The 25,423-nt window shown below is 38.2% G+C and overlaps 1 pseudogene; it reads left to right on the forward strand.

Annotated features, from left to right (window-relative positions):
• Nucleotides 1-576: 576 nt before the first annotated feature.
• LOC142452882 (large ribosomal subunit protein eL22 pseudogene) lies at nucleotides 577-963 on the forward strand (annotated as a pseudogene).
• Nucleotides 964-25,423: the final 24,460 nt, after the last annotated feature.

Genomic DNA, 25,423 nt, shown 5'->3' on the forward strand with positions numbered 1-25,423 from the left:
TGAGTTGAGAAGATAATGAGAACAAAACTATTTACATATAATATTATTAAGTCTCACAATAGCCTTGTGACATAGGTGTTTTAATATTTACTTAAAATATAAGGAAAAATGGGAAGATTTATAGTGTTTATAAAACAATGAATGCAAGGAAGAAAACAATGTTCTAGAATTGATTGTGGTGATGATTGAATTATTGATAATGTATGACATGCGTATGAGGTGCCAATAAAAAGTCTTTTTTAAAAGATTGATAGTTTGGAAACCCTTAATAAGCAATTCTACTCTGTCTTATACAGTAATTATGAGTCAGAATTGACTTCATGGCAATGAGGGTTTTTTAAACATTTCCTGAAAAATTCTGTACTCTTCAGTTTTACCACATCAAAATAGCAGTTTGGGCTTCAATGAGGGACACAAATCTTGCTCCATTTAAAGATTTTTGAAGTTAAATAAAACTCTAATTTTATTAGAGGAATAAAAATATATCTGACATGACAAGACCAGATGTGTCGTTTGGACAGGATAAGATTTTCCAATGAAATTCTCGTAAGTGCCCTTTCTGCCTCCGCTGCCGCCATGGCACCTGTGAAAAAGCCTGTGGCGAAGGGGGGTTAAAAAAAAGAAGCAGGTTCTGAAATCCACGCTGGATTGCACCCACCCTGTAGAAGATGGAATAATGGACACTGCTAATTTTGAGCAGTTTCTTCAGGAAAGAATCAAGGTGAATGGGAAAGCCGGGAATCTTGGGGGAGGAGTCGTAACCATTGAAAGAAGCAAGAGCAAGATTACGGTAACCTCTGATGTGCCTTTCTCCAAAAGGTATTTGAAATATCTCACAAAAAATATTTGAAGAAGAATAATCTACGTGATTGGTTGCATGTGGTGGCGAACAGCAAAGAAAGCTATGAATTACACTACTTCTAGATTAACCAGAATAAGGAAGAGGAGCAAGATGAGGATTGAGTCTTCTCGGGAATATCTTGTATAAGCCCTTTAATAAAACTTGGGAACTAAAAAAAAAAAGAAATTCTCATAAGCAGCCCTTCCTACATTTGTAGAATGAGCAGGTGCATTGTACTGGTAAAGTTTCTGCTGCATAAGTGAGCTGGGATTATTCTCACCAATGTAGTATTAAAGTTCTTAAAACATCTTCATAATCACCACCACCACCACTATCACTACCACTACCACTATTGGACTGGATTGTGTCCTTTGAGGAAATCTATTAAGATGATCCTTTAATGGTTACTAAGTGCCACTGGTTCAATTCCAAGTCACAGGGACACTATGGACAAACGGACTAAACACTGCCTGATTCTGTGATACCCTGACACGTTTTGTCATAACTATGCCCGTTGTTACAGCCCATCTATCTATCTATCCAGCTCCTTGAGGTTCTTGTTTGATGAGACTTCACTATACCAAACCTGGTGTCCTTCTCCAGGGACTGGTTCCTCTTGCTAACCTGTCTGCTGTGGGATAAGGGGTAAGATGTTAAAACACTGCCAGGGACATCGACCGTATTGCTGCCACTTTGATGTAATACTACATTATCTATCAGTTCCGTCATTCTCTCTTCTAAGGAGGATTCCAGCTGTACTTCTTCCAAAACAGATTTATCCTTTATTTCAAGAGCCCTGGTATATCACTGTTCTTCTTCAACACCATGATTCAAATGCAGCAATTATCCACTAGCCTGTCTGATCTATCACTCAGGTTTTGCATGCACATGAGACAATTAAAAACCATGACTTGGGTATACTTTAAATAAGCTTTTTTTCCCCGCAGCAAATTTACTCAATGTATATGTCTTTGATGTCTTGACTGCCACTTCCATAAGAATTGATGAATCTGAATACACTGTATCCTTGGACATTTCAGCATTTTCCCATTAATGTTGGTCATTGGTCTAGTTGTAAGGATTTTAGTTTTCTTTACATTGAGTAGTAATTTTTACTGACGTTCACAGTATTTGATTTCCCTCAGTTGGTGCTTCACATCTTCTTTACCTTTATCAAGTGAGTGTGTAGCACGCCTATATCAGGCTCCTAAAGAGACTTTGCAGCACTTTTCTGCCAGCTTATAGTATTGTGGTGGCTTGTGTGTTTCTGTGATTCCAGAAGCTGTCACTGGCATCCTAAATGCCAACAGGTTCACCAAAAGTGACTAGGAACAAACAACGAAGAGCTTGACTCCCCTCTTCAGAGGAAGAAGCCACTGTAAACATTCTGTACAGCTTGAAAGCATGTCAGATACTGAAATCCTAAACAGAAGTAGAACATTATCAGAAGTACTGCCCAAGGGTCCTCCGTTTGGGTCTGAAGAGAGCTGACTTTTGGAATAGTCATGAGAGAGGTGTAGCCTGTGGGAGTTCATTCACTTCATTCACTGATGGAGCATGAGTCAAGGCAAGGAGAATCAGCTGCAAACATTTACTAAATATCAGAACTTGTAATGTTCACAGCATGAATCTAGAATTGGAAGTCATCAAAAATAAAATAAAACACAAAAAGATCTATATATTAGGCGTTAGTGAACTGAAATTGACTAGTACTGGCCATTTTAATCAGAAAATCATATACTTTTCTATGCTGGAAATAATACAATCAAGAGGAATGATATAGCATTCATTATCATGAATCTTGCTATACATCATGAAATACAGTGCTATTAGTGATAGAATTTAATCTCTTCACCTCAAGGATATCCAATTAATAAAATTACTATTCAAATTTATGCACCAACTACAAAAGCTAGTGTTGAAGATATTGGAGAATTCTACCAACGATTTCTGTCAGAAATTAGTCAAGCATGCAATCAAATGCATTGATAATTATTGGTGATTAGATTGCAAAATTTGGAAGCAAAGAGGACATTACAATAGTTGGAAAATATGGACTTGGTGGAAAAAAGTGAAGCTGGAGATCACGTGATATAATTGTGCAAAACCAAGCACTTGTTCACAGCAAATGCCTTTTTTCAACAATACAAAAGGCAACTATATCTATGGATTTCAGCAGATGGAATAAACAGAAATCACATTGACTGTATCTGTGGGAAGACCTGTGGGGACTCCCGCTGGTGTAGGGGTTACAAGATGGGCCGTGATCCACTTAATCAGCAGTTCAAAACTACCAGTAATTCTGTGGGAGAAAGTCTGGGCTTTCTACTCCTATAAACAGATATAGTTTCAGAAGTCCACAAGGGGTTCCTATGAATAAGTTTTGACATGATAGCAGTGAGTTTGTTTTTAGTTTTCAGGTGGAAAGCCACAAGGGAGAAGGTCAAAATCAGCCACTAAAATCATAACAGGGGCTTATTCTGGAATGTACCATCACTTGCTTTCATGTAAGTGCAGGTTGAAGATGAAGCAAATTAAAAGAAGTTTATGAGTGCCCAAACACAACCTTACATCTATCTCATCTGGGGTTCAAAAGAGATTTGACACATAGAACAGTAATGAGAGAAGACCTGAGCCAGGTCTGGGAGGAAATCAAGAGTATCACTCACGAAGAAATCAAATGATCACTACAAAGACAGGAAAGAAAGAAAATATCAAAGAGGAAGTCAGAAGAGAGTCTGAAACTGTCTCTGAATCTTTGTGTTGCTAAATCAAATGAAAGAAAGGAAAAAAATCATAACGTGGAATAGGAAACTTCAAAGGGAATTTTGAGAAGACAAGGCCAAATATGATAACAAAATGCGTAAAGACCTACAATTTGAAAAACAAAAGGGCAGAACACATTCAGCATATCTGAAAATGAAATGACTCAAGAAAAAAGTCAAGACTTGAATTGCAATTTTGAATGATTCTATGGGAAAAATACTGACTGATGCTGGATGCATCAAGCAAGAATAGAAAGAACACACAAAGTCACTGTACCCAAAAGGCCTAGTCAATACTCTATAATTTTGGGAGGTAGAAAAAAACCCAATGTTGCTGGAGGAAGAAGTTCAAATTACAATGAATTTTTGAGCCAAACACTGGGCTCCAAGAATTGATGGAATACCCATTGAAAAGTTTCAGAAATCTGAAGAAGCCCTGGAAACATTCACTTGTCCAATGCCAGGAAAATTAGAAGACAGCTACTTGGACAACTGACTGGAAGAGATACATATTTGTGCCCATTTTAAAGAAAAGTGATCCAACAGAATGCTGCAATTAGAGAAAAATGGCATTGATATCACATGCTAGTAAAAATTTGCTGAAAGTCATCCCACAAGGGTTACAGCAGTGACTGACATGGAACTGCCAAAAGATCAGGCCTGATTCAGAAAAGGGTGTGGAACAAGTGTAATCCTAGCTGATGTCAGGCAGACCTTGCCTCAAAGAAAATAATTACAGAAAGTGGTTTATTTGTGTTTTATTTACTGTGCAAACACATCCAACTACATGGATCATAATAAACTGTGGATAATCTTGAGAAGACACGTGCTTTCAGTTACTTCCGTGTTCTCACGAAGAACTTGTACATGTATCAAGTTATCAGGAGACATGTGTGAACAGAAAAAGGTAACATCACAGTAAATGGAGAAGAAGTTGAAGTTTTCAAGGAGCTTGTCTTGCTTATATCCACAATCAATACTCACAGAAGCAGCAGGCAAGCGATCAGGAGAAGTATTGCATTCGGTAAATCTGCTGCACAAGCCATCTTTAGAATATTGAAGAGCAAGGAGTTAATTTGAAGACTGAGGCACACTTGACCCAAGTCATGTCATTCTCCATTAAATCATATGCATGTGAAAATTGGACATTGGATAAGGAAGCATGTAGAAGAATTGATGCATTTGAATTGTGGTTCTGGAGAAGAAAATTAAAATTACCATGAAATGCTTAAATGACAAACCAATCTTTATTGAAAGAAGTATGGCCAAAGTGCTCCTTAGAGGCAAAGATGGCAAGAATTCATCTTATATACTTTGGACTTATTGTCAGGAGAGACTAGTCCCTGGGGAAGGACATGTTGCTTGATAATGTAGAGGGGCCTTGAAAAAAAGAAGGCCCCAATGAAATGGATCGACATAGCGGCTGCATCCATAGGCTGAGGCGTAGGAACAATTGTGAGGATGGCACAGGATCATGCAGTCTTTGTGTTTTGTTTGTTTGTTTTCTGTTGTGCATAAGTGTTAGCACTGACTTGATGGCTCTTAACAACAACAGCCTTTGTCCAATCCTGATGGAACACTATTTTTTCTAGAGTCTAAATCCTAGGATTTTTTTATCAGCATGCACACTGAATAACTATGGTAAAAGGATACAATCCTGACAGGTGTTTGGATGCGCTAAAGCTTGCCATATTTCCTGTCGACTCTGAGAGCCACCAACATGCTGCTGTCTGGCCTACTGACCTTGAATTTATTGTATTTACTGGACTCAGCTATAAGCCTGACCAGCTGACCTTGGATTGGTCACCCTGTGCATGTAGCAGTCTGTGGTCTTCTTGCTCCATCTCTCTGTTTCCCTACCTGCTTCATGGTTTTCCTTCCAGCTTCCTGGTAAGTCAGGCTCTGCAGCTTAAGGGAGTTAGGAGGAGCCACTAGCTTAACCTCTAACCCCAGAAACTTAACTATATTGAATATATCTGCTTTTAAAATTGTGTGAGACACTTTTTATTTGTTTATTTATTTGAGCTGAACTGATCACTAAAGAATGAGATTCCAAATAAATTTTAGTTACACTATTTCTCTCTCTCTCTCTCTCTCTCTCTCTCTCTCTCTCTCTCTCTCTCTCTCTCTCTCTCTCTTTTGAAAAGCTATTCAGACTATACCCTTTAAGTCTGAGGGATAAGGAAACTGGAGGAATTTTTTTTCAAATTTTTTACATTACAAATAAACATATTGTGTATTTACACAGCCCATCTCACAAAATGAAATCAACAACAATATCCTGCTAAATTCACCATATATGTAGTTCTTTCTTCTCATTCCAAAAAGTGAGCACTGTTTTCTTTTTCCAAAATCATTTCATTTTTAGCTAATACGGATGTATCATTCCACAGTTCAAACCCATCAAGCGATATGGTACAATTGCCATTACAATCAATTTAGAAATATTCTCTGCTTTCTTTAGCTCTTTGATATCAGCTCTCCTTTAGTACCCCTCCCCGCTGTACACCCTCCAGTAGCCTTTATTCTATTGCTGTCTCTATAGGTCCATCAGTCCTGGGTTTCATATACCAAGAAGCAGAAAGACATACAACAAATTTCAATGAAAAAACATATCTGAGATAAACCCCAATAACAAACAAACAGAAACAAGATATAACACAAAACCAAGAGGAAACACCAAATTATTTTAGCTAACTCTTAGGGCTGCAGTTTCTTTCCATAAATATTTTGTCTATTGGTGACAACATCATACAAACCACAAATAAATCTCCTTCCTGAGAAATGCCTCTGCTACTCTGTTGTTTCTGCTAAGAATAGTAATAGTAGAAACAATAGTGGAACAATATATATATGTGTGTGATATATATATCTCCACAAGAACACTCTGGTTATATTCCATACTATTTATAATTAAATAATCTGTCTCCCATTGGCGAATTCTCTACTGTTACCCAGTTAATAAACACTACTTTCAAAATAAAGCTTTGTTCAATGTCAGCATGAATCATTCATATTACTCAGAGTAGCTGACAATTTACCTGTCTTTTGTCTGTTTGCTCATAGATTACTTTTGCCAAAGTAGTTATCCGTAGCATCAACTCTGATAAACCAGAAGAAACTCCACAGAATTCAGGGTCATAAAGATTTGTCTTTTTAAATTGCTGTAACATTTGTACTTTTGTATAGAGTAATGAGAAATTGTATGTACTCTCTATAAGAAATTCAATGTACTGATTTGTTCCCCCAAAGGTAACATCTTGTGGAACCACAGAAAATTGACATTGTGAGAAACTATTTTAATTTTCCTGGAATCCAGGTTTTTGGGCCCAGGAAATTGCATGAGTCACCAAAGCCATATGTCCGATCAGAATAGTTTTGCCTGGAGTCACCTTCACGTCAAGCAATTACCTAATAAGCAGCTTTTTTGTTATCGTTAGGTGTCTTTGAAAAGGTTCTGACTCATAGTAACCCATAAAGAAGAGTCTCGCATAGCTTTATATTGGAGCTCATTGTTGCAGCCACTGTACTGATCAATCTCGTTAAGGATCTTCCTCATGTCCACTGTTCCTCTCCTTTACCAAACATAATGTTTTTTTCCAAGGACTGGGTCTCTCCTAGAACCATATTTTTTAAAGAACATGTTAACAGGTTTTAATTGTTATTTTTCAAACCCATTTCATTGGACATTAATACAGATATTACATCATTCAATCACATCAGGCATATTTATTGTGCAGTTTCAAAAACTTATTTTTCTTCTCGACTTCCTTGACATCCTCTCCATTGACCACCCCTTATACCCCATAATCCCCAGAGAAACCCTTATTCTACTTGCTGAACCTATAGGTTCATCAATCCTGAGTTTCATATACTGAAAAACAAAAACATATAGCAGAAATTCAAGAGGGGGGAGCCCCAATAGCATAACACATCTGAGATAAACCCCAATATGTACAAGGAAAAACAAAAAAAAATACCAAAAAAAAGGGGAAACCAGTGAGTCCTAACATGCATAAGAGAGGGGACAAACTGACAACTTTTCAAGGGAAGTTTATCCTTTTGGTCTTCTGTAGTCATATCTCCATTGCACTCTGTGTAGCAACCCCTTTCTTCCCATCCCTCTATTATGGGTACAAGGAAAGCACTGGAGGCTTATTTCCTGTGTAGATCCCACAAATATATCTTGGGCTCCAACTGTTATCCAGAGCCTCCTGCAAACCGGATACTATTCCCTCCTTCAACCTGAGATGATATGATTACAATCCTTTGGTATCTGATGGTTGTGTGCTTCCTCTATGTGGATTTAGTTGACATCTAACTTATATGGTTACTTGTTTAGAACAAAGCCTTTAAGATCACAGACACTGTTTTATCTGATCGCTTAGCACCATCTAATTTCTTCACCACATTTTGCTATAGCACCCCTGTCTTCTGTGTTCCCTTCCTGAAGGTGAGATTCGGGCAGGGCCATGATGTAAGAACTAATAGTTCTCAAATTATATTTAGGACTTAGTAGTGTAAGCCTAAAAGCTATTCTTGGATCTATGTTTGTTTTTTGTGTTTTTGTTTGTTTTCTTCCCTTGGTTCCCTTTCAAAACCTCTTTGTTAATTTATTGGAGAATGTCTTATCAATAATCCTTCTGGGGAATAATGCTCTTCCATTAATATTGTCTTTGATTAGCCGGTACTAATTTTTTTAAACCCTGTGAGAGAGGGATATTGGAGCAATGTCGGCTAACTCCATATTTCAGTACCTGAACTATTCACTTACAAAGAATTAATCCTTTCATGGAAGTATGTGATTTATTCAAAATGGGGGTTAATTATCAGGGAAAATTACAATAATATTCACTGAAACAATGATCATTCTTAATGATTAGAATGTGAAATTTGGGAAAAGGAGAATGGACAATCGTTAGAACACACGGTCTTTGCAATAAAAATGAACCTGGAGATCTATAATTGAATCTTGCAAGACCAATGACTTCTTCACTGACAAGGAGAAAGATGAGGAAGAAAGATTACAGACTGGTGGATGCAGTTGAATGAATTCAATGTTGGCAGCTCGCTGATGTCTCCTGGAATCAGCAAGCAATATGACAGGATGTCAACAAACTTGATGCAGGTTATAGATTCAGGAGAATTGAAGGTTCCCTATGGACTCTACTTAAAATGGAGCAAGCTATACCCCTGATTCTCTTTCCCAATTGCATCAAGTCTGTCACCAAATCAAGGGGGCTGTATTCTAAGAAAGCAGTTGTTTGTTCACATATTATGTTAGATCACAACGTGGGTTTTTTCTTTCTTCTTCTTTTTTTTAACCAAACTGCTTAGAATCCTGTCTCAATCAAGGTGACACAAAACCTAACTATCACACACAGAAGTAAAACCAACATACATGTGTGCTAACAGATGATGAAAAGCTCAGTATTTGCATCCAAAATGAGTCCACGGGCTAAGAGAAGAAGAGCCCATCAACTGCTCTTATATAAATACAGGTTGAATTTGAAGAAAGTTAAAACAAGTCCATGAAGTCAAGGAACGACCTTGAGTATACCACCAGAATTTTAGAATAGCTCAAGCATCAATTTGACTCATTGAATACTAATGCGAAGACCTTATAAACTGTGGAAGGACATCAAGAACACTATACACGAAGAAACCAAAAAATCATTAAAAAGACAAGAAAGAACATATCAAATGGAATACCAAAAGAGACTCTAAAATTACTTTGATTGTGGAATAGATAAGACAAACAGAAGAAATTATGATGTGAAGGAAATGAATGAAAAATTTCAAAAAACAACTTAAGTATACAAAATAAAGTTATATAATGAAATGTTCAATGATATAGAGTTAGAAAACCAAAAAGGAAAAACATGCTCAGCATACCTTATGTATTTTTATGTCGCTTTATTTATAAATCATTTTATTGGTGCTCTTACAGCTCTTATAACAATCCTTACATCAATTGTATCAAGCACATTTATACATATTTTGCCATCATCAATTTCAAAATATTTTCTTTCTGTTTAAGCCCTTGGTATCAGCTCATCTTTTTTTCACCTGCCTCTCCCATCCTCCCACCTTCATGGATCCCTGATAAATTATGCTGTTATTATTTTAATATTCCATATGGCCCACTGTCTCCTTTCGTGTGCATTACTGTTGTTCACCCCCCTGGGAAGATGGGGGGGATTATACATCATTGTAGTTGGTTCCCTGTTTCTCTTCCTTCTCCCTGGCCAAGCTGTACCCTCATGGTTTCACCACACCCATTGCTGTACCTGAGGGGCTTATCCGTCCTGGATTCCATGTGCTGAGCACTCATATCGGAACCAGTGCACATGCTCTAGTCTAGCCAGATATGTAAGGTAGAACTGGAGTCATGATAGTGGGGAGGCGGGCAGGAAGCATTAAAGAACTAGAGGAATGTTGTAGGTTTCATCAATACTGTGCTGCAACCTGGTTGTCTCATTCTTTCTTTTACCCTTCTGTGAAGAAATGTCCAATAATCTACAAATGGGTTTGGGGTCTCCACTCCTACCCCCATCATTTGTGTTGATATATTTATTTGTTTTGGGTCTTCTGATGCCTGATACTTTATCCAGTCAACACCTCATGACCACACAGGCTGGTGTGCTTTTTCCGTGTGGGCTAAGTTGCTTCCCTGTTAGATAGCCGCTCGGTTAGCTTCAAGCCTTTAAGATCACAGAAGCTATATCTTTGAATAGCCAGGACCATCCCCTTTCTTCCCCACATTTGCTTGTGCATTCATTTTTGTCCCTCAGTGATCATGTTGGGAAGGTGAGCATCACAGAATGCCAGGTTATTGGAACAAAGTGTTCTTGCATTGAGAGAGGACTTGAGTAGAGACCCAATGCCCGCCTGCTACCTTACTACTCAGTGTATCTTAAACTGAAAAAAACGAAGAGAAAAAAAAGCAGGTTTCAAGTTGTAATATTTAAATATTCTATGGGAAAACATTGAATGATAAAGGAAACATCAAAAATGGAAAGAAAAAATTGAATCACTATCAAAATGAACTCATTGAAATTCAACCATTTCAAGGGATAGATTCTGGCAAAGAGCTGCTGGTAGTGAAAGAAGTCCCAGCTGCAATGACGGCATTAACAAGCTACATGGCTGAAGGGATCGAAAGAATGCTGACTGAAATGTTTGAGCAGCCTGATGAAGCACTGACAGCAATCAATCATCTATGTCTAGAAATCTGGGAAACAACTACCTGGCCAATATGTCAGAAGAGGAAATAGCCAAAAGTAACTGGAATTTTTGTTTGTTGAAGCTATGTGTTTATTTTTTTTACAAAACAACCTTATCACCTTACAATTACTCTCTATTACACTCACTACATTTGCCAAATCTGCAATTCCATTCTTGGAAACATTTTTCAAACTCATCTATTTGGATGGCTGACAGTACCTCCCTAGTTTTTCATTTCACCTATTTGTTATCTTCAAATTTTTGTCTTTTCATGTCCCTATGTGTTTGAGGAAACAAAAATAAGTTTCACAGGCTACATCATGTGAGTCAGGTGTGTGGGACAAGAGAGGCATCCTGTTTTTTGCCAAAATCTGGCACACTGAGATAGCTGAGTGAGCAGGTGCATTGTTGTGGTGGCAAAATCAGTGCCCTGTCTGCCACAAATCATGTCTTTTTTGTTACACACTGTTAAGCAATCTTTTCAGAATCTCTAAATGGAAAGCCTGATTAAGAATCTGACTTGGGAATGTGTACCAAATGCACTAACCCCATTCACATCAAAAAACCAAATGAGTATCATCTTGATCTTTGATTTCACTTAATTGCTTTCTGGGTTGCAAGAATAGCACCATGTCTCCTCACCAGTAATGACCTTGGGAAAAAGTCTGGTTCTCTTCAGAGTTATTCTTTCAAAGTATAGCATGTTTCCACTTGACACTCTTTTTCGTGGTCAGTCAGACTCTGAGGCACAAATTTCAAAGGGACTCCTCTCATTTCCAAATATTCTGTTAAAGGTCATTGAACCTAGCTCTAAGATAGCCCAGATAACTTCCCCATCTCTTCAATGCTCCATCATCAATCTTTGAGCACAAGTGCATGACTTTTGTTGACATTTTTATCCATTTGGGAATTTGACTGGACATCAAGAATGAGGTGTGTCATTAATCGATATTTCACTTTTTTGAAATGATAAAACTACTCCTATATTAAATTTTTTCCCATAGTGCTGCCCTTGTAAGTGGTGTTCAACATCACAACAGCTTCTGCAGCATTTTTCCCTAAGAAGGAAATAAAAGTTCACAGCAGCACACTGTTCTCTTAAATAGGCCATCACAAAAAAACAAGGTTAGAGTAAAACTGCTTTTATGAAAAAGCTCTTGTGACCAGAGAGAATGTTCCAGGTGACACCACTGGGTACACTAACTGAGTGTTGCTTGATGCTCCCTAGCAGGAAAAATGTGTACTATGAAATCTCTGTTCAGCAGATATTTTTTCTCTTTTTTGTGGGGGGTACACCCTCATATTTTTACTCAATACAAATAAAGGTTGTGCCAAAATTCAGAAATTGTATAATTCAAGAAACTTTGCGAAATATCATTCAACAATGTTTGCAGTAGAATACCAACAGGGAGCTACCAGAAATTCAAACTGGATTCAGAAGGGGCATGAGGAATATCATTGCTGATATTACATGGACCTTGGCTTAAAGTAGAGAACAACTGAAATGTATTTATTTGTGTTTTATTGACTATGCAAAGGCATAGAACTGTGTGGATCATCAAAAACTATGTGTAACCTTGAGAAGAATGGGAATTCCACAACACTTCATTGTGTTATATAGAAGTTGCACAAGGATAAAGGGGCCATTGTTTGAATAGAACAAGGGGATACTGAAGATTTAAATATGGAAAGATGTGTGTCAGTGTTGAATGTTCTCACCATAGTTTTTCACTATTTATGTTGGTTCACTATCAGACATAGGAAAAAGAATGTGGATTCTAAATTGGAGGAAGACTTATTAGTAATCTTCAATATGCAGATGGCACAAGCTTCCTTGGAGGACTTGACTTGAAACACTTGCCGACGAAAGTCAAGGACTGCCACCTTCATTATGGCTTGAAACTAAATGTAAAGAAAACAAGGACCTCACAATTGGACCAAGAGCGAACATCATGATAAACAGAGAAAAGATTTAAGTTGACAGGATTTCTTAGGTCCACAATCAATTCTTGACTTGTCTACTTGTTCAAGAGCACGGGTATCACTAAGGAACACCTGCCACAACTTATCTTTATTTCACAATATTTTCATTTGTCTCTAAGTATGTGGAGGTTAGACATTTCACTAGGAAGGCTAAAGAAGTAACGGCACATATGAATTAGATGCTTGTGAAGAATAGTGGGAATACCATGGACTTCCAAAAGAAGGAATACATCTGTCTTAACAGAAATACAGCAAGGATGCTCCATAGAAACAACAGCTTTGAGCTGCCATCACACATGTGGTCCGGAGAGACCAATCCCTAGAAAAGCAAACCAGGCTTGGCAAAGCTGAAAGGCAGGGAAAATGAAGAAGCCCCTCAATGAATTAGACAGACACAGTGACAACAATGGGCTGCAACAACTGTGAGGATGGTGTAGGACCAGTCAGTCTTTGTTCTGTTGTTAAGTAAGTCATTATAAATGATAGAAACAACATAGAACTCAAGGTTATGTGCCCGTTTCTGTAAATGCTTTGGAAAGCAGTGAAGCATGTGAAACTATATAAAACATATGAGAGATTTGAGAAGCAGGACTCAGTCCATTGCATCAATCCCAACCCATGGGGCTCTCTGTGCTACAGAGCAGGACTGGTCCTTAGCGCTGCTCTGCGACTACTGTAAGCACTGCAGCGGTGTGCCATGCCTTACTTCTGCGTTGCCATGGAAGTACGAACATTGTCAGCTGTTACGCTAGTACTCGAATCCATGCCTTCACATCTAAAGACCTAAGGACCTCTCAAATTGAAACAGACTATCACAGTTGCATCCTGGGCCCTAATTGGCTTATACATTTTTTTAAAAGTTTGTTTTCCTGTATATAGTAGATTGGAAACTATGGTTAGATTAGAAGCAATAAACACAATGCGGGCAGATTTACTGAGAAGCTAAAGGAATCCTGACAGCACTGAGAGGTTGCAGCTGACAGACTGGCACTGAACGAAACAGAAACTCCTAAACATATGCTGAAATGTACTATGTGTTTTAGCACAGAAAAGAATGGAGGTAAGGACCGATGGCGATGAGTCACCAAGAATCCGCTACAATAGGTGCTATGGCCTCTGTTGAAAAGGAAGTGAAATGTACTCCACTGTTCTGGAGGAATTTATATATATATAAATTAGAAAACAAAACAGTTAAAATGACTCACTGGCACCTGATGGTACAAATGATGCTTACCTAGAATGTTCATTTGTAAAAATTGCAATCTCATGATAAGACTCTAATTCCATCCCTATACTCCTCGAAAATTTTATTCTGAAACAAATTGGGATTGTAAAAATATATGGATCTCATACTACCAAAAATATGAACTGAAATTTAAATTCTATCTCCTAATTAAATATATGATTTGGGAAATTTAGGACTTTTTTAGGGTGAGTATTTTTAACTGGAAACTCAAGATTCCCTAAAATTCTGGGGTTTTAATACTTATCAAATAAGTGCAAATAACGTTCATTTACTATTTGTGTAATAAAGTAGTTGTCACCAACATTTGTGTCTGGTCTATTCTTTGCCTTATTGGGTTATTGAAAACAATTAAAATTATGGAGAGTTTTTTCTTTTAAGTCAAATCTAACAAGCTGCTGACTTTGAATAGATTTTGTTTATTTTAAATTACTTACTTATAAGGCATGATATATAGCATATTAGCTTGTCTTCTGGTAAAATATCCATCACCCTAAAACCTCTGGAGGGCAATAAAACATGTGAAAATGTTGTAAATGTCTAAACACCTTAAAAGGACATACATACCCCCTGAGAAAAAAGGCTGGACACTGGGTTCCTACTAGGTTGCTTATTTTTACCTGAAAAAATTTAAATATTCGACTATCCACTTTTTACTGCTTATCACAGATGAGGAGCAGCACATGAGGTTGGGGAGGTAGCGGAGGCTGTTGGCTGAGGTGCCCTGACATCACTCAGAAGTCACCTCTGACGTTGATGGTTACAGACACTTTCAAACCCACATGCTGTCATTTCATAAAGGTGGAGGATCAGAATGCTAACTAATCTCTAAAGATATTTAAATTAATGACATCCCTCAACCAGGACAACCTGGTGACATTTACCAGGGTTCAATAGAGATAAGAAAGAGGCAGTTGCATGAGAAGAAGTCAGTCAGTTAACATGATTGCTTCTCTCCCCAGACTTCATATGGAAGCAAACTGAGGCCTATGAGGAACGGGAGATACTTTTAAGGAATATGCATCTATTTAAAAAAAATTACCAAAGAACAGATTTCAAGTCATAGCAGCCCAGTAGACCACCATAGAACTGTGTTTCCTGGAAACATCATCGGGTTGTAAAGTTGCAAATCTTTACAGAAATGTATTGCCACATCTTTCTCCTGTGAAGCAGCTGGTGGGTTCAGATTGCCAACCTTTCTGTTAAAAGTCAGCTGAGAGATTTAACCGCTGTGTTCCGGCGGTTCCTTTCAAAATGCTATCATTGCTCAAAGACCAGTGTCTTGTCATCTAATTCTGCTATTACCAAATTGCCACAAGTAGAGGTTTCTAGCAAACAGAATTCAGTTTCACAGTTTAAGAGGCTACACATCTGTATTGAAGGCACTGATGCTGGGGGCGCCCTTTCTTTTTCTCAGTTCTAGGGGAAGATCCCTTTTCTTTCATATTTTGATCTTCAGGACCCTGATGATCTTCATGTAGAATGATTCTTCACCCTTCATCCTTTCTTCTGGGCCTACCCTGCTTCTTGTATCCTCAGGAGTGATCAGTTTCCAATGCATCCTATATTAGCATGGGGCACGTAGTCATGATCACCCTGGTACCCAGCCTTCTCGAGGTGGCTTTTCCACTGATGCTTGTGTTGTCTTAATTAATGTTTTCTACTTCACTTCTCAGAGCCTAGTGGTTATGAGTTAGGCTGCTAACTGCAAGGTCAGGAGTTCTGAACCACCAGCTGCTCCATGGAAGAAAGACAGGCCTTTATCTTTCCAGAGTTACAATTTCAGAAATGGATAGGGGCAGCTCTGTCCTGTCATATAGGGTCACTATGAGTTAGCATCAACTTGATGGCAGTGAGTTTAAAATTTATTTTTCTACTATCTAATATCTAGTGCAATGACTACACAGAACTCAGAGATTAAAGAGTTTGTTAAGAAAGTTACCAGATTGTAACACCAGCGAGAAATACTCAGCATAGTTGTTTATGAAGACATGTTAAAAAGTTGTTTTAAGTCTGCTAATAAATGTCCAAATGAGCATATAACTCTACTGTAAATCTCAACACAATCTCAACACAATCTCAGCTCAAGCTCTGTAGGTCAGCAAGCCCAACTTCTCCAATTAAATGCCCACAGATACCCTAGACCACAAGCCAGCCTCCTGCACCAAAGCACTCCGCTTTGCTTGCTCTTGGGTAGGAACGCTGAGTACTCTCTTGAATGTTCTTGTTCTACTTGTGCTGCTGATGCTGCTGTTTGATTACAGCTGTCTTCTGGACCTAGGATTTCACTGGACAGAGATCTAGGGTCCAGGACGTGTTCCACTCCTGGCTCTTGCTGTTAATAAGCTCCCTCCTCCTGCTTTGCAAGAGGGTTCATTTTATTTGTAACACAATGCTATCTGTGTTAGTCTGGGTAGACTAGAGAAACAAATCCATGCACACACAAATGTGTATAAGAAAGAGGTTTTTGTTGCTTTGTGGTACTCAATCTTATGATAGTACATAGCATGTCTACCTGGAAGGGATAGGCAGAATAAACAAGTCAGAAGAGAGAACAATGGGATGACAGTTCTGGGGGGACATGGAGCTCGGGGAAGCAGGGGAAAGGAAGAGGGTGCTAACAAGCCCAGAGACAAGGGAATAACAAGCAATTCCAAAACCAGTGTCAAGGAGTCTGTGGGAGGTCTGGCAGGGCTGGATCAAGGTCAATGTAACCAAGAGGAATTCCTAAAACCCAAATGAAGGCAGAACATGATAGTGGGACAAGAGGAAAGTACAAAGAAACAGAGGAAAGAACTAGGAGGCAAAGGGTAGTCATAGAAATTTAAATACAGACATATAAAGATGTAAATATATTTATATACAATGAGGGGGAAATAGATCTATGTACATATATTTATAGGTTTAGTATCAAGGAACCAGATGGATAGTGGGCCCCTGCTCAAGTACTCCCTCAAAACAAGAACATTTTGTTCTAACAATTTGGCAGTCTGAGATGCTCACCTGCCTGGCACGATAGCTGATGACAATGGGTGCACAAGCAAATGTGGTGAAGAAAGCTGAAGGTGCCCAGCTACCAAAAGAGATAGCACCTGAAGTCACTGATGACAATGGGTGCACAAGCAAATGTGGTGAAGAAAGCTGATAGTGCCCTGCTACCAAAAGATATAGTACCCGAAGTATTAAAGACCTGAAGATAAACAAGCAGCCATCTAGCTGAGAGACAATAAAATCCACATGGAAGAAGTACACTGGCCTGTTCATACTTGATCACTGAGGACAAAGTGGGTGCATAAACAAAAGTTGTGAAGAAAGCTGATAGTGCCTGGCTATCAAATGATATAATATCTGTGGTCTTAAAGGCTTGAAGACAATCAGGTGGCCATCTAGCTAAGAAACAACCAAGTCCACAGGAAGAGGCACACCAGCCTACCCCGATATGAACACTGAAGACAAAGTGAGTGCATAGGCAAATGTGGCGAAGAAAGCAGATGGTGCCCAGTTGTCAAAATATATAGAATCTGGGGTCCCGTAGACTGGAAGATAAACAAGGGGCCATCTAAATGAGAAACAACAAAGCCCACATGGAAAATGCTCACCAGCCTGAGAGCTGACAAGGCATCTAAGGGATCAGGTATCAGGCATCAAAGACCCCCCCCAAAAAATAAAAATCATAGCATTGTGAATGAGGGGAGTGCAGAGCAGGGACCCAGGGCCCATATGGGGGAAATTGGACATCCCCTTGCAGAAGGGCTGTGGGGAAGTGGCAAGCCAGTAAGAGTGCAGTGTAGCAACAATGAAACATACAATTTTCCTCTAGTCCTTAAAAGCTTCCTCCCCCCAACTATGATGACCCCAATTCTACCTTACATAACCAGCTGGATCGGAAGATGTACACTGGAACAGAACTGGAACTGCAGGGAATCCAGGGCAGGATAAACCCCTCATGATCAGTGGTGAGAGTGGCGATATCGGGAGGCTGGAGGGAGGGTGAGGGAGAAATGGGGAACAGATTACAAGGTCTACATATAACCTCCTCCCTGGAGGTCGGACAATGGAGAACTGGGTGAGAGAGACATCGGATGGTGTAAGATATGAAATAATAATAATTGTTTATAAATTATCAATGGTTCAGGAGGAGTGGGGAGTGGGGAGGGAGGGGAAAAATGAGGAGCTGATACCAAGGGCTCAGGTAGAAAGCAGGTGTTTTGAGAATGATGATGGCAACATACTCACGGATGTGCTGGACACAAATGACTTATGTACCAATTGTGAAAAGTGTATGAACCTCTAATAAAATGATTAAAAAAATAAAATGGTAATTTTCTACCAAAAAAGAGAGGAAGAGATTTATATACAAGAGGAATTAAACATTGAGAAAGCAACCTAACCCAGTCCAGTCCAAGTCCATAGTCCAATATTAGCCCATATGTCTAATAATAATCTATAAAGTTCTCTTCAGACCCATGAAGTACATGCAATGATGCCAAGTGCAGAATGATCACAAGTCAGTGTGTAGAAAGTCTTTGGATCCAGTGGTGTTGTAAGCATCTCAGTGCTGGCAGGGGCCTCTCAGTAGCCTCTCAGCCTTCAGAGATCTGGTTACATCAGAGTAGGTGAATGTGGCATCTCCACAGGGATGCTTCGCAGGAAATCATCCTTATTAGTAGAGAATCTCCAAGGGAGTGACAGAGAGAGCGGGGGTCTTCCACCTCCAAAGAGGAAGTACCAGATCTCCCAGAATTCTCAGGAGGAGGCCATGCCCACAGAAGTCTCATTGGCTATCTCCAGACTGACATCCTAGACTCCACCCTATACTCTTAATCTTTAAATTGACACCAGATTAGGTGACTGCCACAAATCTCAAGGAATTCTAGTCATGTTTACTCCTGTGTGAATCCTATCAGAATTCCCTTAACCTTCTTATCATCCCAAACAGGGAAAAATCAATTGGCAGGAGTTATGAGGGATTTTTTAAAAATCATTTTATTGGGGGCTGTACAACTCTTATCACAATCCATCCATCTATCCATCGTGTCAAGCACATTTGTACATTTGTTGCCCTCATCATTCTCAAAACACCACATTTGCGTATGCACCTGCTTTGTCTTCAGCAATCATGTCAGGAAGGTGAGCATCATGGAATGCCAGTTCATAGAACAAAGTGTTTTTACATTGAGTGGAGGCTCCATGTCCATCTGCTACCTTAATACTAAATCTATAAATATATACACAAGGAACATGCTTTAGAATAGACCATACATTGGGACACAGTGCAAGCCTGAGTAAATGTGGAGTATTGAGAATTCATAATCCATTTACTTGAAATAGAATTATTATTCCACAATAAAAAGAACAAAGGGAAAAATCAGAAACATGGAACATAAACAACACACTACTTGAAAATAACTGGGTAATTGATGAAATAAGGAATGAGATTTTTCAAATTTCTTGAAATTAATGGAAATGAAAAGACAATATGCCAAACCTTTTGGATCCAGTACAAACAGTACTCAAAGGGCAATTTATTGCAAGGAGTGAACACTTGAAAAAGAAGAAAGAAACAAAATCAATTCTTTAACTCCACATTTTCACCTAGAATAGGGTTACAGAATAAACATCCAATCATCAAGATAAAAGAAATCATAAAGATTAGAGAAGAAATAAATGAATCGCTAAACAGAAAAACAAAAAAGCGTTAATAAAATTGGAAAACTACCAGCAAACTTAGCAAAGGAAAATAGACAATTCAAATATTCAAAAAAGAGATGAAAGATCTGATATAACAATAGATCCAAATGAAAATTTTAAAAAAAGACACATTAGTAAGAAAAACTGTATTCCAACAACTTTGAAAACTTCTAGGAAATGGGCAAATGCAGTCAATCACAAAATGACTGATATTATATGAGATTACTGTTAAAAATATCAAACAAATGAAACAAGATAAAAAGCCTTTTTACTACAAAAAGAAAAACTTTAGAGGTTACAACCAGAGGAGGACAGGGAAGGGAAGCAGAAGCAATAGGCTAGAGAGTTAGATATTACCGTCGGTGAAGGGGGAGGTGCTAATCACCAAGAGAGGAAAGAGAACTCAAAGAAGGAGAGGAGGTGAGATAATGGGTTGCTTCAGAAGCAGTTTAAACTGTTAAATTAAATTTTTTATATAAATCATTTTATTGGGGCTTATACAACTCTTATCACAATCCATACATACATCAATTGTGTAAAGCACACTTATACATTCATTGCCCTCATCCTTCTCAAAATTTGCTTTCTGCTTGAGTTCCTTAAATCAGCTCATTTTTCTTTTTCCCCTCCCCCTCCCCTTCCCTCCCTGCTCCCCCCTCCCTCATGAACCCTTAATAATTTATAAATTATTATTTTATCTTATCTTACACTACCTGGCATCTCTCTTCACCCACTTTTCTTTGCCCATCCCCCAGAGAGGAGGTTATATAGATCCTTGTGATTGGTTCCCCCTTTCTACCCCCCTTCCCTCCCGGTATCACCACTCTCACCACTGGTCCTAAGGGATTCATCTGTCCTGTATTCTCTGTGTTTCCAGTTCCCATCTGCACCGCTGTGCATCCTCTGGCCTAACCAGGTTTGCAAGGTAGAATTGGGACCATGATAGTTGGGGGGAGGAAGCATTTAAGAACTAGAGGAAGGTTGTGAGTTTCACTGTTGCTACACTGAACCCTGAGTGACTCATCTCCTCCCCACTACCCCTCTGCAAGGGACATCCAGTTGGGTGCCTATCATGCGCTCCCCTCATTCATGATGATATGATTAAATAAAAATGTATCTGAAATATAACTACCCCCTGACTAATTCCCAATAAAAATTGTTCAACTAAACAAAGGAAATTAAAACCTCATATATATTTTTTTAAAAAGCAAAATAAATCCATTACTGATAGGATCTCAATAGCATAACAAGAAAGCTATATTCCCAGATGGGATTATAGCCACATGTGTAATAGCTTGGTACTTGCAACACATATAGAAGGGCCCTAATTAAATTCCCAACAGTAAGCAATACCTGCTTTGATTGGCATGTAAATTAGTCAATATATAAACAAAACTGGTGATGCATATATATATATTTAGGTTCTTTAGAGAAGCAAAATATATAGAGAAATTACTTAAATAGTTAAAGCAACAGGTAAATCCAGTCTTACTCAAGTCTATCAATCAGATAAGCGCTGAAACCTTCTTTGACTCATGTAGTAGTGGAAACTGATTGACAGGAAGAAAGCAACATGACAGAGCAGGAGGGTCGTAGGTTGGTAGATGCATAAGGAAAGGAACACAAGGTTGGCCAAATGAATCCAAGGTCAACAGTCTGATAAGAGCTCCTGGGACCTACAGGTGACACAATAGTTGCTCAACCGACCAGACATAGGATCCAGCACCAGCAGAAGGTGAAGGGACACAAAAGGAACTCAGCTCTGCTTAAGAAATCTCTCATATAAAAGGACAGCCTCAAAGAGGGCCTATCAGCCAGTGACCTGAGTGATAAGTTGACCATCACATTGACTTTGACCCAGGAGTGTCTGGTTTACACATACTCTAACCACCACAGTGAGAAAGTTGGGGTATTGGTTAACCTTTCTGAAATTAGTCTAGAAAGCATAGTATACAGTTACCTATAGATTTCTTTTGGGTTTTTTTGTAGTTAGTACAAGGATCATTTGTTGGCCCTTAGGAGTGTTTTCCAGTCCAGTCTGTTGGGGCACCACACCCTGGCCCCAAAGTCTACCTTCAGCATTCCCTGGGGACCTTGCCACTCCATTCCCTTGCTGTTCCGCTGCACTCCCCCAGTGCTTTGCCTCGGTGTGGTGGGATCAGGTCAGGTGCAATTCCCACACTGTCTCCGGTGCGGTCCCCTGTATCGCCCTTAGTCACTGAGGGGCATCATTTCTCATAGTGGGGCCAGCCATGTTGTTCTCTCTCTGGACTGGCTGCTCTACTCAGGAACATCATCCTCACGGCCTGGTGGGCCAGGATGTGTTCCACTCTCTCCTCCTGCCCCTTCATCTACTCCCATGTGCTCTGATCAGATATGTCCATCTCCCAGAGCTGCAGAGTCAATGTCGTCCTTTGGAACAAATTCTTTTTGGGGGAGGGGCAGACCCTATAGATTTCTTAAGGAATGATGTTGCTTATTAAAATTTGTTTTCTTCTAATTAGCATTTGACTCATATTTTTAATTTTTGAGAGGAGGGAATTGATTTCTTTCTAAAAGAAGTGGTATATGTGAAAATGATGAGTGAGCTAAATAACTGTAGTAAAATGATTAAGGAAAGATTTATACTCCAGACTCCCATTTAATTTCCGTGAGCACTATTCAACAGAGCTCTGCAATGACACAAATGCTCTGTAATCTGTCCTGAACAATGATGTTCTTAGCCTCTGCAGGCACTAAGCACTTAAAATATGACTAGTGTGACAACGGAACAAGTTCTATTTACTTCATTTGAAGTAATTTCAATGACCACATGAGACACAGCTAAAGCATTCTGCAGCTCAGATTATTATATGATTTACAAATTCCCAAATCATCAAAACTAACTGAAAGCTTTTAGAATTCCAAAACATAAAAATGAAAAGTCCTTTTCATGAAAACCCATTGACCGATAGAACTCAAGAAAATCTGATAGGTTGTCATTGCAGTTAAATGTAGAGAAAACAACATCAATAGCTGAAGAAGTATTTCATCATTCATCTACTCACCATGAAATTGAATAATATTCTCAGGGCAACAGAAAAGACAGTGACACACACTCACACACACACACACACACACACATATACTGCTACTGGTTAAACAATAGTAAGACCCATCAGAGGGTTTTAGAATTAAAATATTTTTCCTTCAAGATAAATAAAATGCCTTTAAAAAATAGAATCAATGGTTCCCGTAAACAGTATGTATGCATTTTGTATCATCTCCATTATTTTAGCCAGATATAACTCTTATTAGGGTATGATAGTAAAGATTTTCTTCAGAGTAAAAAGACTACAGTCAGTCACAATCAATCTTTATAAAATGACCAAAGCAAAAACCAAACTCACTGCCATCAGTTAATGTTGACTCATAGCGATCCCCTTTTGAGTTTTGGAGATTTTAACAGTTTATAGAAGTAGAAAGTCTAGTCTTTCTCACACAGACCTGCTGGTGGTTTGAAATGACAACTATGTGGATCAATTCGTAATGGCTGAAATTTGTAGGTCAATTTGAAATGGCTGAAACCCTACTCATACCCCCCAAAATATATGCCTAATTAGTTATTTTACAGAATGACTATTTAATGAAGAAAAATACAAGTGAATTTTAAACTTACTTTACTATCTTATTATTCTATGTATCGTTTGTTTTATACAATTATATTGTTATTATTACTATTTAAAGATAAATTCTAGTGAATTCTTTAAAGACAAAAAACTGTATATGCAATGAAGCATTTAGTAATACACGAAATGCATAGACATTAAATGAAGAAAATATATGAATGATAATGATATGACGCACATTCATTGACTGATAGAAAAGGCACTTTTCATTTTCAAATGATGTTCTCTCTCCTGTCTACATCTAAAAGAGGTTTATTCCATCATTCATCTGTTTCTGTATTATGCTGTTGTGGCTTAGCTTCTGCTGCATTACCAGAAGCTCTACTATTGTTTTTCACATAACAACAGGGTCAGTCACCCATGGTGGACAGGTATCATCAGAGTTTCTAAAGCTTAGGAAAAAAGAATGAGCAGTAGTCTCTTTTAGAAAATGACGATTGCAAACTTCATGAAAATCAGTGGAACATCACCTGATAAAATACAAGAAGATGAACATTCAGGTTAGGATGGACTCCAAATACAAGTGGGAAAGAGTTGCCTTAATGAAATTGATGAGATAAAGCTTTTAGGGCTTCGTTTGCTGATAGAGCATGCCTACAATGAAAAGAAAAACCAGCATAGTGCAAGTCATAACAGAATGTGGAATGTAGGAAGTATGAATCTAGTAAAATAGGAATTTTTCCAAAGTGATGAAATTAAAATAGATATCCTTGGACATTGGTGGGCTGACGTGGACTGGAATTTGCCACTGGATTAGACAACTGAATCAGACAATCATATGGTCTGTTATACCTGGTGTGACAGGTTAAAAGGGAATGTTATTATATTCATTGTCAAAAAGTACATATCAATCTCCTCTCTGAAGTACAACCCTTATAGTAATAGGATTATATAAAAATGTCTAAAAGGAAGATGTGTTAACATGACATTATTCCAATTTATACGCCAACTAACCTTTAATGCCAAAGATAAAGAAACTGAATATTTTGACAAATATCTGCAGTCTAAACTTGATTCAGCATTTAATAAAATTTCACTGACAGTTATTTTTTATTGGAAACCTAAAATTAAAAACAAAGAATGACAACTTGAAAATATGGCAATCATGAAAAATATATATGTTAGATCATATGATAGATATTTGCTAGACCTTAGTCCTTGTGAATACCTTTTTCCATACAGGTGCCTCTCACTGGATGGAACATAAATTTTAATATCTACTTATATGGATAGAGATTGTGGAGCAACCCATTGTCCTCACTTAGGAAAAGGCTATGGACCAACTCTAAACTACTTCAAATTCAAGTTGAAGGTGAACAAGATGAAAACAAATCCCCTAGAGTCAATATATGATCATGAGTATATCCCACTTGAATTTAGAGACTATCAAAAGAATACTGACTGCTATTGAGATGATTATTACTAATATTGTCCTTTATTAGTTTTCTGAGAACTTTCTCTGTCTCCCTAGAGTAACTGGTGGGTTTGAATGATCCACTTTGTAGTTATCAGCCTCGTGCCAAAGCCACAGTGCTAACAAGGCTCCACATCTACAGAGACTATAAAATAGAACACTGAAGACCAGACAGTTTGCGAGATGACAATGAAGATATTACACATATAGAAAGCAAAAGGCTGTTAAAAAGAAAATGCCAGGGTCCTTGAAATAGAAACAAAAAGGATGCAATCAAATCATAGAATTGAAGAGTTCAGAGGTAGTAAGATAAGGTACAGTGATTGTACTACAGCTTTACAGTGATTGTACTACATTATTACAATAAATGTACAAAATTCCTGAGGTAGAAACAGAAAGGATGAAATGTGCTCAGAATTTCTAAAGCTGAAAGAATTGAAAATAAAATCAAAGTTTAAGGTGCAATATTGAAGGATCGTTGGGCAAAATTATTAGAAAGAAACAGGAACCATAAAGAGAAGATGGAAGGAATACAAAGTTATTGTACCAAAATTAAGTAATCAGCATTCAAATGTCTCAAAAGGTAGCATA

This window comes from Tenrec ecaudatus, chromosome 7, assembly GCF_050624435.1.
Source record: "Tenrec ecaudatus isolate mTenEca1 chromosome 7, mTenEca1.hap1, whole genome shotgun sequence".
Taxonomy (NCBI): domain Eukaryota; kingdom Metazoa; phylum Chordata; class Mammalia; order Afrosoricida; family Tenrecidae; genus Tenrec; species Tenrec ecaudatus.